Below are 16,299 nucleotides of genomic sequence, written 5' to 3' on the forward strand. Positions count from 1 at the left end.
AAACTGGGATTTTCGAGCAACAGTGCGTAATTTTTTATATAAGATTGGTTTCAGATTTGAATTTAAAATTTTCTATATGCATTTAAACTCGGGGAAAATGCGTATTTTCTTAATTATCTCCAAATATTTTGTATAAATATTGCAAACATGGTAAAATACCTATTATATATATCTTGGTGTTTAGCATTACATTATTGAAGTTAAATATTATAATTATAATCTATATGTATACTGATTTACTATATAAAGTATATGCCAATTATTTTTATGATTTTTTTGTGTAGTATAAAGGGTTTTAGTAATAATAAAATCAATATTTAGTTTTCAATATTTTTTCTTTTATAACTCAGACAAAAATGCTTCAGAAACATACATTTTCATAATAATATAAAAAATAGTTAATCAAATTGAAAGTCATTTACCATGCTTCCAACAAATCCTAAATCTTTGCTTTTTTTCTATAAGTTGTTAATATATATATATATATATATATATATATATATATATATATATATATTCCAACAACTCCCATAATATTAACTAATAATACGTGATTAGCATTCAAAATTTAAACATTCATTATCCAATACTTTCAACTATTATAAATAAGAATTACTACATTCATTATGCAACTTTAAATCTTTTAATATTTTGTTAACTCAGAATAATCACTTTTATTTGAACATGGCTTTAAGGTTAGTTTGTCTTTGTCATTTTCTATTAATATGAAATTAACAAATTATTTTGTTATATATTAATTTCTGGTTTTATATGTTGCTTGCTTATATAATTGTTAATTATAAAATATATATCAAGTAAAAATTTTCATACACAAAACATTAATGACACCAAATTTATCATGAATAATTCATTTCAAATTCTAAATATTATAAGGATGATTATATCACTAAAGTTCAGGTAATCTGGTTTTTTTGGATAATCATGTTAATTGATTAAAATGTATGATATTTTATGTGTATGAATATTTTTTTTGTAAGTTTGATGGATATATTATCATTTATCTAGGGTTGATATGTACTTGAAGAATCTTATTTGTCACACGGACAACTATACGCGGCTATATCAAAAGTTATAAACATGCCTATATGTTACCATATCAAGAGTTACAAGCAGCAAGGACTAAAGATTTTGATTATTTGTGATAAAAAAAATGTATAGCAACCAATACAATCACAATGTAGTGTACACATGAGGTTTTACTTATTTGTAACTTATTTGTGTAATCTTAGTTATGTAATTTAAATGTAAATTGTAACTGTATAAAATATATGATCATTTTGTTAACTATATTTCATTTAATAGTTAAAGTATAAAATTTTCATCAGTTATCCGTGTAATTCACGGGCGTCAATCTAGTAAATTAATATACGAGGAGGGTTTTAGACCTTTTTAATCATACATTGCACTCACTTTTTAAAAATCAATACTAGTTGGGTTCCCTTGTGCAATGCGAGAGAATCTGGTACGTTGTTTGTTCAGTTCAATAATATGATACCGTCACTCGCTATAGTAAATAAAAAGAGAAAACTCAAAAAATAAATTTGTGATATGTTTAAAAGAATGCCCACATGTTCTTACATCGATCGAAAACCTTAAAATCAGATACCGGTACCGCTTTTGATAATACCTATACAAGTATCGGCGTTGTTTGGTCGCCATCGAGTTTATCTCAATACTCAACTTTTTGTACAACTTAGTTTTCAAAACCGAGGGAAGACATGAACCGAACCAAAGTCAAGTATCCGAAACAACAATTTTAGAGATCCAACAGTTATGTCCTTGAGCCTAGTGGCTTCCTGGCCACAGTTAAGCAACCCATTTTCGTAGGACTATGTTCATTCATCGCGCTCCTTGCACATTACTGGATCAATGACATTGAAGATTAATACTAATTATTTTCTTTGGGTAAAATAAAAAAGAGTATATTTGTGGCAGAATTTTGGACATAAAAATCAAGAATTGAGATTGAAACTAATTATTATTATATTATTGTTTAATAGTTTGATTGTCCGATAATCTACTGCTATGATTGTGCCCGGGGGGGGGGGGGGGGGGGGGGGGGTTGCGCATTGGAATTTAGAGTTTATTGGAATAAAGATAGCAACCCAGTTACATCTCTATATACTCTAATCCTCTATTAAATGAAATGCAATCGAGACTTTATAGTTAGGGTTTCTTTTGTGTGAGAGAATTAAATAGACGAGGTAATTGAATGGACAAGCGAATGAAGTTTATCTTTATTTTCTAGTTTGGTTAACCAGCAGTAATCGAATGAAACACTAATTTGTGATATTTGCGAATGGAAGAAATGAAATACAAATAACACCACCATTGCCTCAAAATAAAGAAAATTTATCAAAATAAAATATTGGTAAAGGCGGGTGAGACATTGGTGGTAGTGGTGATGGTGATATTAGTCAAGTTGGGTGTGTGGTGGTGGGGGGCGATGGTGGTGATCAGGCCGTAGCGGTGGTTGTCATGATGGTGGTTGTTAGCTGGTGGTGGCAGTGGCGATGGTCGGGTGGTTCTGGTGATAGTCAGGTGACGTTGTCGAGAAAATATGGTAAAGTGGAAATAGAATGGAAAAAAGAACACGTGGCGTGGATGAATTAATGGTTTCAATATGTTTAGAGTAAATAATATTTTTTATTTAATAGATGATTTGTTTCCATTAACCAACCAAACATCTTTTTATCATTTTCTTAAAATGATTTATAGTTCATTGTCGCCATACCAAACATTCGTAACATTTTGTTCTTTCTTAACTTAAACAGTACCATTAAAATGTTTTGTTCATTCTTAAACCCAGGCTATATTATTAGAGCAATAGTATCTGTTTTTTATCCAAGTTTATCGATCGTTATTTGTCTAACACCGGAATGGAATTATATTTAATTATACTAAACCTTTTTTATGAGGTATAAAAGCTATCTAAAGTTAAGATTTAGCTTTATACTTCAAAACTGATATGTTTACATCACACATGCATATTCGTGTGAGTATGTTGCAAGTTGGTTAAAGTCTTAAAGTTGAGGGCACGTCATGACCCACTCTATGAATCCTTAGCTACGCATTTACTAAGGGTCAAGACAAGAATTCTTATCCATACCCATTCAATTAATATGAATAGGGTCATCATGTTGGCACACCCCACATCTATTTACACACTCTCATATGGAGCATATATAGTCTCAAATCAGACACAAAAGTGCCAGCTTTTTATCTGTTAGATTGGCTGATATGCCTCATATTAATTAACATGACCCATATAAGGGTGTGTAAATATAAAAATGTGGTGTCTCAATAGACGGAGCCATATGAATATAAGCTATCACGCATTAAGTTCTTCTGTTTATATATTTATGATATCTTTGTGTTGCAAGTTGATGACAGTTGTCATGTCATTACTTTTGACAATTGTATAAACTATATGGACACAGGTGCTTCGTTTTCAAGTGGTTAGAACTTTTATTTTTATTATTTTTTTTTAAAGTTGTCTACACAACACCGACTCTTGTCACAGAATGACAATTGTCTCTCTACATCTGTTGAAAATTTTGTTATCCATATCAATATAACTTAGATGTTGGGATACAAACACATAGAATTTGTTGGTTAGTTTAATATTGTCGTCTCATTTTGGTAATTTGGGAATCATTAAGAATCATTAAGGATCAATTAAAAAACAAAATATATATACATTGGTTCAAGTTAAGAACTGTTGGTGCACGCTTGATCAAGATTGTTTTAATTTTTCGAGTGAACTGTGGTTTTCGTCCATATGGTTTGTTCAAATCTACGGTTTTAGTCTAATAGTTTTAAATTCACGATTTTCGTCCTTGTGGTTTCATTTCACTTGCCATTAATTAAACCCAAATTCATGAATCCCTTTATGTCTGGTCGTTAAACCCATCAATGTGGCCTTCACGTGAGTGGCAGTTTAATCATTTTTTCCCCAATTACACCCCAGCCCCTCACGTGAGGGGGCTTGCGAATTACGACTGCAGTTTATTTAGGGAAAAAAGGACAAAACTGCCCCTCACGTAAGGGGTATGTTGATGAGTTTAACGACCAGACTTAACGATGCTAGTTAAATCGAGTTTAATTGCAAATGAAATGAAACCACATGGACGAAAATCACAAATTTAAAACTATTGGTCTAAAACCGTAGATTTGGACAAATCACAGGGACGAAAACCGAATTTTTCTCTAATTTTTTTATGCCATTACATCTTGATAGTTCACACTACAAAAATCTTGTCTGACCCGTCGGACCTTTAGCTATGGCGATTGTCATTGGGATAGAAGGGCTAATTAGGCAACAAAATATCGTCTGCAGTAGGCTCATCAGATTGTTGGATTTTGACCAACCTATACTGATGGCATGCCCATTGTGTGGTCCAAGGTGGAGAAATAGAACATTATAAATGGTCCAAGGCGACCGAATGTCGTCTGCACTAGGCACCATCAAGTCGCTAATCGAAAAACTAAACGATTTACATTAAGGATTTACTTGATTTTATGGAGAAATAAAAATGATATTACGTCAGATCCAACGGTTTTTTACGTTGGATCCATTAATATGTTGACACGTGACGAGATTTTAAAGGTCACTAACCGGTTTTTAGCTAGGAAAACCCTACTCTATATAGCTGGTTCAGTGTATTAGCCGAACCAGTTAACCGGAAAATAACCTGAAAAAAAAACATTTTTTTAATATATAAACCCTGAAAGTGATTTCGGTTAACCCGTTTCGATGCTCAACACTCCAAACCGGTTTGTAACTGCCGGGTTAAATCGGGTAGTAACCGATTTCTTGGACATTGGTTAGAAACCAGTATCGGTTCTGGTTCGGATAACCGCTTTATTTTTGCACTCTTAGTTGTAGGATTGTAGGTTACTCGTTAGAAAGAAAAGAAGACAACAACAAAGTTACAAAACTAACAAAATGATGGGCTAAAACATATATTCATGGTGAGTCAAAGTAGCCTTATTTAAATATTTATTTGCTGGACTCTACTTGGGGTTCGAAATCCATCATCCATGTAGAATCTTGGGCTACGATGATACTGGCCCAACTTCAGGAACTCAAAGTACGAAGTTTCTTATTCATAGCCCACACAAACTTATTTCTACCAAATTCTTAAAATTTATACAAAATGGCAAAAGAGGTCCTTTACGTTTGATCGTTTTTTTAATGGTCGTCCTTTAGCAAAACAAATTGCAGAACTGATACTTTATGTTTCAAAACTCTATAACATTATGTCCTTTGACACTAACCCAGTTAGTTTTTTTCGTCCAATCTGATCATGTGCAAAGCACATGAGGGTAGTTTAGTAATTTTACATATTTATTTAATATTAAAACTAAATGAATAAATATATTTAATTTAAAAGAAACCCCCCCTCTCTCTCTCTCTCTATCTATATATATATATATATATATATATATATATATAATCCATCTGATCCATCACCACCCACCCTATATTCCTTCTCTCTCTATATCGTCCAAAACCACCATCACCCCGTCACCACCGGTTGCCGACAGCCGCCGCTCTTCTATTGGCCACCAACATCTGAATTTGGGGAAGAAACTGGTCAATTAACTAATCCCATAACCAAGATCTGTAAAAAGTCAGCAACCCAAATTAGGCACCTAATTACCGACTACAAGCACCACTTACTACCTGCCAGTTGGTCAAAACCCACAAGATAAGCCAAAGAAAAATTGATATCGTCCATAAATCCTAGTTTTCAGAAACCCTATGGTTGGAGAAAAACACAATACCTGCAATTTAGGGCTTTTCAAAACAAAGAGAAGCGTCGTGGATGGTTTGGTTCCGAACAGTAAGTAGACTGTTATTTGTGGTCGCCGGAGAAAGAGTCGTCGGGGATGGTGACTGAAGAGCTGCAAATTTGGCCACACTCTCATCTAATCGTGCTTCTAGTGAGTGGTGGTTGCTGTCGTGTATGGTGGCGGGGGTGGTGTTTGGCGGTCGTCGGTTCCGCGCTGCTGGCCGGAACTGGTGATGGTTGAGAAGTGAGTGAATGAGGGAGAGAAGATGTGGTTGTTTGGTTGGTGGATGGATGGTATAGAGAGAGAGTTCTTTAAAATTAAATATATTTATTTCTTTATTTTAATATTAAATAAATATGTAAAATTACTAAACTACCCTCACGTGCTTTGCACATGATTAGATTTAACGAAATAAATTTAATGGGTTAGTGTCAAAGGACATAATGTGATAGAGTTTTGAAACATAAAGTACCAGTTCTGCAATTGCTTTTGCTAAAGGACGACCATTGAAAAAACGATCAAATATAAAGGACCTCTTTTGCCATTTTGTCTAAAATTTATTAAATTTCTTTAAAAGTCCATAAACTCTATACAAATTCTTTTAATGTTCTTAAAGTTTATACAAATTCTTTTAAAATTCTTAAGTTTTATATAAATTCTTAAATTTTGCAAAGTGGATATAAGTTCAGTTTTTAATTTTTTATAAGTCCACAACTATAAAAAAATCAATACACGTTTGCTAATTTTACAAGTTCATCAAGGCAAAAATAAACATAAATTACGTTTTAAAATATATAGAAAAATGTAAAAAAGTAAGTAAGAAAAAGGGAAAAAATAATGAAGGGCCCCCCACATTTATGTGCATAGGTATCTAGGGGTAAGCAATTTAACCGTCATAATCGTTTAATCGAACCATAACCGACATAACCGAACCGATTTTAACCAATAACCGACCTAACCGGCGGGTCAGTTTAGTAAATTTTCAAAATCGCCAAATATGGGTCAGTTTTGGTTAAAGATGATTCCAAACCCGCCATAGCCGAACCGACACATTTATTTAACCAACAATATGTTTGAGGCTAACTTCCACTGAACATATGGTCGGAATATACCATTTTGATGGCTTTGGTTCACCGTTTGTTATTGAATTAACTTAGAATTTCATTGTGGGATTATATGTTGTCGGTTTTTAAAAATATTTGGTATTAGTATCATGAATTATATATTTTGTTGGACTTTGTACTGCCATTTCTTTGTAATATTTGGTACCAAACTTTTAGGCCCGTAGATACATTATTTTGGTTACGGTTAACCGACCCAAACCGACTCGTTATAACCTTCAAAACCGATTAACCGAAACCGCCAAAGCGGATCAATTATGGATATGGATATCCATTAACCGACATAACGGTTATAGTTATGGGTTTGGCTCAAAACCGCCCCAAACCGACCCATGCACACCCCTATAGGTATCCACGTCCACATGAGCACAACATCCAAAAACACTGTGTTGCTCATGGTCAAAAGAACTATCGGTACTGTTTTTACATTGATGTATGAATATTTTACGAGTTTTTCTTTTGTGTGTTTGCTTGAAGGATATTAAATGTGAATTGCATAGAGAAATGCTATTGCCATGGTCCTCCGGTTCGACAGGAAAACCTGAAAACATTGAACGAGAGCATGAATGAGCTTGACCAAAGGAAGAGCATATGGTAGTAGATTGATCCCAAGAGAGGAATGAGTACGATATTGGAGTTATAAATATATTACGAGTAACTAGTAACAAATAATATATCCAATAATTGTAAACGTGTTTAGTCATCCTATTTACTTAGTAAAGAGGATGGAAATTTCAATATATTATATCTAGACTATTTGGAGATGAAACATAATATCAAATCTATTATTTTGATATTTGTTATAATAATAATAATAATAATAATAATAATAATAATAATAATAATAATAATAACACCGACCATATTTTATTATCTTAAAATTTACATTACATATGACCAACTGTCTTTGAGTGTGTATGTTTGATCTGATAACATGGTTAAGTCTTAACAAATTGATATCGGGATTAGCAGAGATTAAATGAGTAATTAACAGGCAAATCTTGTTTTTAAGTCCCCTCAGGGCTGCGGCAACCATAGAACGATTTGCCGCTCGGCTACACCAATGCGGCATGATAGAGACCGATTTGAGATGGTCAATCTTCTAATAGAGCCGTAGAGTGGGTTAGGCTCCAATAACAAAAGAGAATAATAGAAACCAAACTTGAGATAATTTTTCTTATCCTTTTTTCTTAAACAAATATTACAATATATAAAAAAACAAAGACATGCAAATAGGAAAAGATAAACAATAAGAAAACACAGTTGGAATATAATAAGGAAACTAAATAATAGTTGAACTATAATTAATATATTGGATTATATAAATTCCCCGCCCCTTCAAAACGTCATTGTCCTCAAGGACGGAATGATGTCGCCACTGTTGTCACCACTCGCATCTCGCTGCGAAATATGGAATCTGTGTTTTGACAACGAAGTTTGGTGTCGTGGAAACTATAAATGTTGAAGTTCTTGAAACTGGAACCTTGTAAGAAGCTATGATGGAGAACATGGGTAGCACTTTTTGAGTACCCATGCGGGGCAGCACCTGTTTTGCAGATGCAACAAGAGTTGAGGGTGATGGTGGCAATGGGCTATTCTTTGTTATGACGACTAAGTTCACAATATTTGGTAGCGGTTTCCTTATCTTTTTTGGTCCATAGTTGGGATGGGAACAAAGTGTTCTGGTACTGGTGTGATTTTTGGGGCTGTGCGGTCTTAGAAGTGATTACAGGTGGCGGTGGCGATGTCGGGATTAGGGGTGTAAGGGCTGGTTTTGGGCAGGTTATTGTCGAGGATATGCAGGAAATTTTGTTGAGGGCGGGGGTAAGATTTACGGTTATTTGGTTCATGGTGGTAGTGAAGGAGTCAAACTGGAACTTGGCTTGGATGGCGCTTGATTCTTGTTGGATCAATAGCCGATCGATTTTGTCAACCAAGGCCAGGATCAAGTCTTCACGCGACGAAGGAGTCATGAGGACAATTGATGAAAGCACCAAATTGATAGAGATCGATTCGAGATAAACAATCTACCAATAGACCCGTAGAGTGAGTTAGGCTACAAGAACAAAAGAGAAGAGAAAGCAAACTTAAGACAATTTTTCTTATTGTTACTTGTTTGTATCAGTGTACGAGGGTATCCTTCCTCAATCAATTATACGTGGGCTGATATATATATATATACATACCTATGGTTACTTTTGATAATTTAATAAAGAACCCCTTATTATTAACCAAAGATTACAATATATAAAAAAACCAAGACATACAAATTGAAGAAGATAAACAATAAGGAAACATAATTCAAATATAATAAAGAAAGTAAATAATAGTTGCACTTTAATTGAATATATTAGATCATATCACGGGAATTCGGGAGGGGGGGGGGGTTGCAGCTACATATTCCCGATGGAATTTAGCCATTAGCTACATATTCCCGATGGAATTTAGCCATTATTACGACTATAAGTTCATTTACAAAAATATATTCAAATTTTTAACCCTTTAATTTCTTTAAATACCTATCTCATAATATATTTTCATGGATTTGTTTTCATTTCTAAACTTAGACTCATAATTACACACTTAATGGTTAGAATACCAAGTGTTTGGACTAAGGACAAAGAAACAACCTTGGCGTCGGATAATCCCACAGTAGTAAACAAGGGATTTTAGATGGCAATTTTAACGGATTTTCAACAAATTTTTGGTGTATTCAATCGCACAGAATAACAAATCAGTTCAAATAGAGGGATTTGACCTAGACGTAAGATTGTAGTTTTCAGTGAGCTCTAATCGCGTACTTGACGAACAAACGATCGAAGAAGCAGTTGCCGAGGCCCTTCCCTAGTACGGACACCACCCTAGAAATCCATTTAATCACTTGACAACGCGAAATGTTCTAAAACTTCATCCAGTTATTCAACCCATGCGACGTGATGATCCCGACACATGTGTCTCAAATATTGAGAATAAATTTTTTTTCGTCTTTTTAGTATTTTATTTAATACAGTATTGTATTTTAGTTATTTTAGTATATTTTAATGAAGTTTGTTATATGTTTAAATGATAGTTTATTTAAAAAAAAACGAAGATATAGTATAGGAATTTAAAAGATGGGTGACCCCAACAAAGATAGGGTTCTAAAAGCACTCACAACGTCAGGGTTGTGGATGTCATTCGTCTTATGTGGCTGGCAACTATGGAGAAGGATGGGATGCGTTGTGGAGGTTCGTCCAGTGAGGACGTATAGAATGTGGGGGGCACCCCCCCCCCCCCCCCTCTCACGCGCATACATTTTATATATACAATTTTAATAATTTTTTAATGACATTTAGAACTAGATATAGCGCTTGGCCGCTTATATGACGGTTATGACATTTTATTGACGTCCAGTGTTGTAAGCTTTAAAATAGGTTAAGGTAAAAGTGAGATGACAATGCATGATTTGTGGAGTTTCAAAATACTAGATACTCCTTGAAGCACCCCATCACCTAACTACCTAAGTATAGTGAAACACCTGTAACGTAATCTCTTACAGTTTGCAGGCAACATTCGTGTGGTACTTCCTGCAAGTCAAATGAATAATTATATTAAGTGTTTACAACTGTGACTTTAAGGACAGTTAAGGAGAAGTATATATATAAACAATTATTACTGAAGTCTGTTCCATAAAGACTTAATATTCGTATCTTAAAGCATTTGTATTCACATGGTTTGGTTATGCTATGCACGTACTAAAGTTGTTCTAGATAATAAAATGTAAAATAACGGCCTATAAATTACTTTCTCATTAATCATGATTCATGATAAAACCATTTTTGTAATAATACATTTATTTATCACATAAAAAAATCATTTTAAATGTCATGTGACAATTATGTCAAAACTGGGTTCGACCAGAGACCAAACCAATTAAACGTATTTGGTTCAGTTCTCGGTCTTCACTTTGGGGTGAGCTTGGGTTTGATTCGGTCCGGGTAAAAACCAAAAAAAATTCTGGGTTTGTACTTATGCATTGAAACATTTAAATTATATTTGCCTTGCTCGGTATTATAAGTTGTACATAGTTTATAGGTTATCAATGAAACATCTTAGCATAAAATAGCAAGCACCATAAGCATGCACCTCATGTGTGGTTCAAAAAGCATGGTCCTAAAAATCTAGTTCTCCATTTTTGTTAGGCTATGCGTAGTGGGCGTGAAGTTTGGACGAAGAGGGGCTACAACATCACCCCCCTGGGCGAAATGTTTGGGGGTGGGGGGGAGGAATTTATCGCCTGGTGTTGTGTGTGTATATATTATTTTATATATATATGTGTGTGTGTGATATATACATATATATAAATATATATATATATATATATGGGGCTACAACACCATTACACCCTAAACACAAAACTCATCCTTTACTGACTGGACGTCACATGACGCAAAACGTCCCATTTTGTAGCCTCTCCATTACACATAGCCTTATAGTAATTTAGAGTTTAGGTTTAGGGTGCATATCGAACACTTTCGTCTTGTCACTAGTAAGTAAACTGAAGTCAGTGAGGGTCTCGGAAAGGATGCTAGCAACCAGAAGAAATAACTTAAATACACATTTGATGACACGAAAATAAAAGATAAACCGATTTTGTTTGATCATCTTTTGACAACTACAATATTCGTAATACATATAATTTTCAAGACTTTACGTATAAATACAATCATACTTTACATGTTTTGCATCAATTTTAAAAGTTGTAATGACCAAAGTACATATCAAAACTTAATACATATAATATGTTTAGTAGGTTTAGTTAAATAAATATTGATTAATATCCTATTCTAAATAGCTAAAATATACAGTTTTTAATAAACATTTATGTAAGAGTTAAAGTAGGAATTAAGAAAGGAGAAAGAGTGTGTCGACTGTCGAGTATGGGAGGAACAACAGCAGCATCGGTCACAAGGCCTTCACGTGCAACCTGACTACAGTTAGGCATCAGCCTTTATGTTATATTTTAATTCTATCTTTTCTAGCTATTTTATATTTAATAACATATAAACTTAACTTTTAACCTTAAATTAAAAAATATATATAGTCTTACTTTTCTAAGTTCTAATTAATATCCAAATGGTTTGCAGTTGATCGATATTTAAGGCTATGCGTAGTGGAGAGGATACAAATTGGGGCGTTTTGCGTCGTGTGGCGTCCAGTTAGCAAGTGATGAGAATTTGTTTTTGGATGTAATGGTGTAGGGGCTAAAATAGTAATATAATATATATATATGTATATATAACACACACACACATATTAATAAAATATTAATATTCTTCAAACCAAGCCGGCGACAATATGCCCCCGCCCCTTTTCGCCCACATATCTCCGGGGGGAGGGGGGGGGGGTGTTCCCCTACTTCTCGCCCAAAATCGCCCCAACTCACGCCCCATTACGGATAGTCTAATGGGTACTAGGTAGCATATAGTCTAATGGTACTGTGAAGTTGCTTGACTCTTCATATATGATTCTTGTGTAAATCATTGGGCTAAGACTATGTGTTATGATTTGGTTAGTTAAAGAGTCACTTAGTTGTCACGTAGTTAATGGGCTTTAACTAACAAACAAACTAACTAACATAAAAAAACTAGTTTAGTAGAAGGGGTTAGTTAAAAAAGAACTGATTGTTTGAAATGAAGGTGAATCCCAAAAAAATGAGCCATCTTGGGCATTAGATTGTTGGCAGGAGAGAGGGGTAGAACACTAGCGCCATGGGGCCAATGGTGAATTGGTTGAAGTGTGCTGAGGTGACAGGTGAGTGACGTTTCTAGTGTCTTCATAACACTTGGTCTAATTAAGTACATATTTCGGCCTTGTAATTAAGCATAATGAGATACGTGTAAAAACTAAAAAGAACAATTGGAAGGAGATGCTAAGCACATATTTCAAGGATTGCCAGCTTCAAAACTAGCACTCAAATATAAGGTTTTAGGTAAATGTTGAGGAACACGAGAAACTCAAAAACACCAAGTGGTGGTGGCCTAACTTCAAACCAAATTAATTTAATAAATCAAAACAGTGGTTTAACTTGTGGTTTACATATATGTTTTTTCGTTGGTGTTACTCATCTTAGTTAAATATTTGAGAAAAGAAAAACACAAAAACTAAACCTTGTCACATTCGATCACGTATCATATTCAGTTCAGCCGAAGTTGATTAGGAGAATTTTATACATGCTACAGTTACGTTACACAACATATATGCATATGTCGTTAAGACTCGTCTTTCTTCCCATTTTTCGTTAACTTACAACTCATTTGGTTATATAAATCACAAATTTGTGAGTGGTATAAGAGATTTGGAACGTCTGTTCAAATATGGATTGATCCATTTTTCGTTAACTTACAACTCATTTGGTTATATGTAGAAGGAGATATATGAAATGAAAGAAAATGAGACTTAAGAGAAGGGAGAGGTGATGAAGGAGATATATGAAATGAAAGAAAATGAGAGACTTAAGAGAGGGGAGAGGTGATTTAGGGAGAAGAAGAGATACATTTCCTTTTATTGCGCTCTTTTCCTGAGTCAATTTAAGGATAGAAAAGAAATGAAATGAAAAGAAAGAAAAATATTATTGTGTTTCAAAGGATTTTTTTAAGGAAAGAAAAAAAATGAATTTAGAGTAAATTGTGTTTCCGAGTTCATTAACAGAGGAAAAGAAAATATATGGAAGGAAAACAATGAGAAACAAATTGCAAGTTAGAAAAATATGTTTTTTCTCCAATTTGAAAAGAAATAAAAAGAAAAGAAAGGAAATAAGATAGGAAATAAATGAATACAAAAATTTTCCTTTCTTTTCTTTTCTCTCATTAGTGAACTCGAGAGCAGAGCGTTAATCATCACTAATTGATTAGAATAAACAAAGATTAACAATATAATGCATTTAAATTCAAAAATGAAGTTTAAGAATGAAAATGATGAATATATTTTGATAAAAGTATGGTTGCATGTCACCTCTCAGGTATAAATTGATGATTAGCAAGTCTGATTATAACAAAAAAAGATTTTTTTTATATTATTACACACAAGAGTACCAGAAATTTGGATGGTTATGTGTTCACACATATGCTATGGAATAAAATATAACACTTTGGAATGAACTACTATGATTTTGTATGTGAAAATGGTAAAGGTGTTAATTAAAAATGAATGTTGTAAAGGGATGAATTAATTGACCGACGTTGGTGTTTCTTTTACTCATTTTAAATAAGACGTGTGTTACAATTTGTAAATAGTGAAGACACCTAAACGAATATATTTTTACATTGTATGATTGCTTATCAACTATATCTATGTCGATTCATAGCTAGAGTTTTCGACATTATTAGAGCAGTTGATATTAAACTTTATAGTGTAGCTCATTAACATGTTAGTGGTGAAGGATTAATCTTGAATTATTAGTAAAGTTAAAGGTTTTTGTTAAGTTATAATTTAGTTATTTGAATTGTAGTAGGTTTAGGAAAGGTATGTCTTTGTGAGCAAGTTTAATAAGTCTATATATAGGGTCTAGATTATTAGTTTTATTTGTGAGAGTAAAGAGAGAGTTGAGACAGAGTTAAGAGAGAGTCAAGGAGTCTCATCTCCATGTACGTTTGATAAGTTCGTGAAGTTCGTTTGTTATGTTCGTTTGATTATATGAAAAGAGTCGTGGGTTGTCACCCAATATCTCGTGTTCGTTGGTTTGATAAGTTTGTTTGATTCGATTGTTTGATCCGTCTGGGCCAACAATTGGTATCAGAGCTTAGGCTCGTTGTTCGTAGAAGTTTGTGGGCTTCCTGTTTGAAAAGTTTGGAAGAATCGTTAAGCAGCAAATTATTGGGTGGTGTACGTTCATACCAAGGGCAACCGATAGCAAGATTAAGCAGGGTGTGGTTTCTTTTTCAACAAAAAAAGTTAATTAAAGTCGGTGCAAATTTGGAATAGTGTCGGTCGGTGTTTTATTATTAAACCCATAGATACTTGCTTTGCAATTTGAAAAAGAAGTCAAAATTATATAAAGAAACCAACAGAGGTTATTTTCTTTTGTTGTGAGATTCAAAACAACACAGCAAGTTCGAAGAATTAATTAAGAATAAAATTGATTCTAGCAAAGAATTAATTTGTTCATGCTAAGTTAACCGACTTATCAATCAAGTAAAAGAGAACAGAAAAGTTTGTGAGGTTTGGTTATTTATTGAAGATTGGTTTTGAGATTGGGAGTCAATTCCAACTAGAATAGCATAAAAAGTAAAGCTAGGAAAGACGCTATGGTGTTTGGGGGACTTCCAGTATTAACGAAATCGAACTACAAAGCATGGTCGACCACAATGGAGGGGTTTCTGAAAGAATATGGTCTTTGGGAAGTTGTTGAACCTACAGTCGGCGTAGCTGTAGATGAAAGGAAGATGTACACAGCATTGGGGTTCATATGTCAAGCCCTACCGGAAGACATCTTGGTACAAGTTGGCATGCTCATGAATGCTAAGGAATCATGGCTTGCTTTGAAGATTCGATTTCTAGGAATTGATTATGTACGAAAAGTAGAAGAACAAAAAGCAGCTCAAGAAGCCGCTGAGAAAGAAAGATTGGATGAAAATGTTGAGAAGGAAAGATTGGATGTGATTGTTCAAGAAGAACAAACACGTAAGAAGGAAGTTCATGAAGCTGTTGAGAATGAAGAAGCTTTGCAAGCTGTTTTGAGAAGAGAAGGAAAAGAAAGATTGAATAAAGAAAATGAGAGAATTTCTTCAGAAGAAGAAGAGAATATGGTGACTCTTCAGGTATGTTTTGAGGCAAACAACCATGAAGATGAGAAAACTGTTAAGATAAGTGAGGAAAAACGAAGCAATGAATTTGCTTTTGATCATGATGATGAGAGAAAGGATGTGATACTGAATGAAAGGAATGATGCAGCTAATAAGTCTGCAGATTTTGAAGCGTATGTGAAAGTCAACAATCGAGCATTTGTTGATGAAAAGTCAGAATCGAATGAAAGGTTGAGAAGAATTGTTAGAATGGAAGGCCTAGTAGGGTCTGATAAAGAAGGAATGAATAGCCCATCTGCAAGTTTTGATGAGCAAAGAATGAAAAGAAAAGTGAAAAAGAAGAATGTGATGAATGAAGTGGTATGTGAGATCAATGTGGATGGTTTGAATGATGAGCGTGAAGAACCTGTTAAACAGGTCTGTTACAAACAACTGAAAAGAAATGGTAAAGATGAACCAGTGATTAAAATTGAAGAGTTGAGAGCGTTATTGGGAATTCAAGACCTTGGTGGTACAAATTCAAGATTAAGAGGGTGAATGAAGGATTAATCTTGAATTATTAGGAAAGTCAAAGG

This window comes from Bidens hawaiensis, unplaced genomic scaffold, assembly GCF_021521415.1.
Source record: "Bidens hawaiensis isolate Kalapana, Puna unplaced genomic scaffold, B.hawaiensis_p1.1 tig00042203_1, whole genome shotgun sequence".
NCBI lineage: Eukaryota > Viridiplantae > Streptophyta > Magnoliopsida > Asterales > Asteraceae > Bidens > Bidens hawaiensis.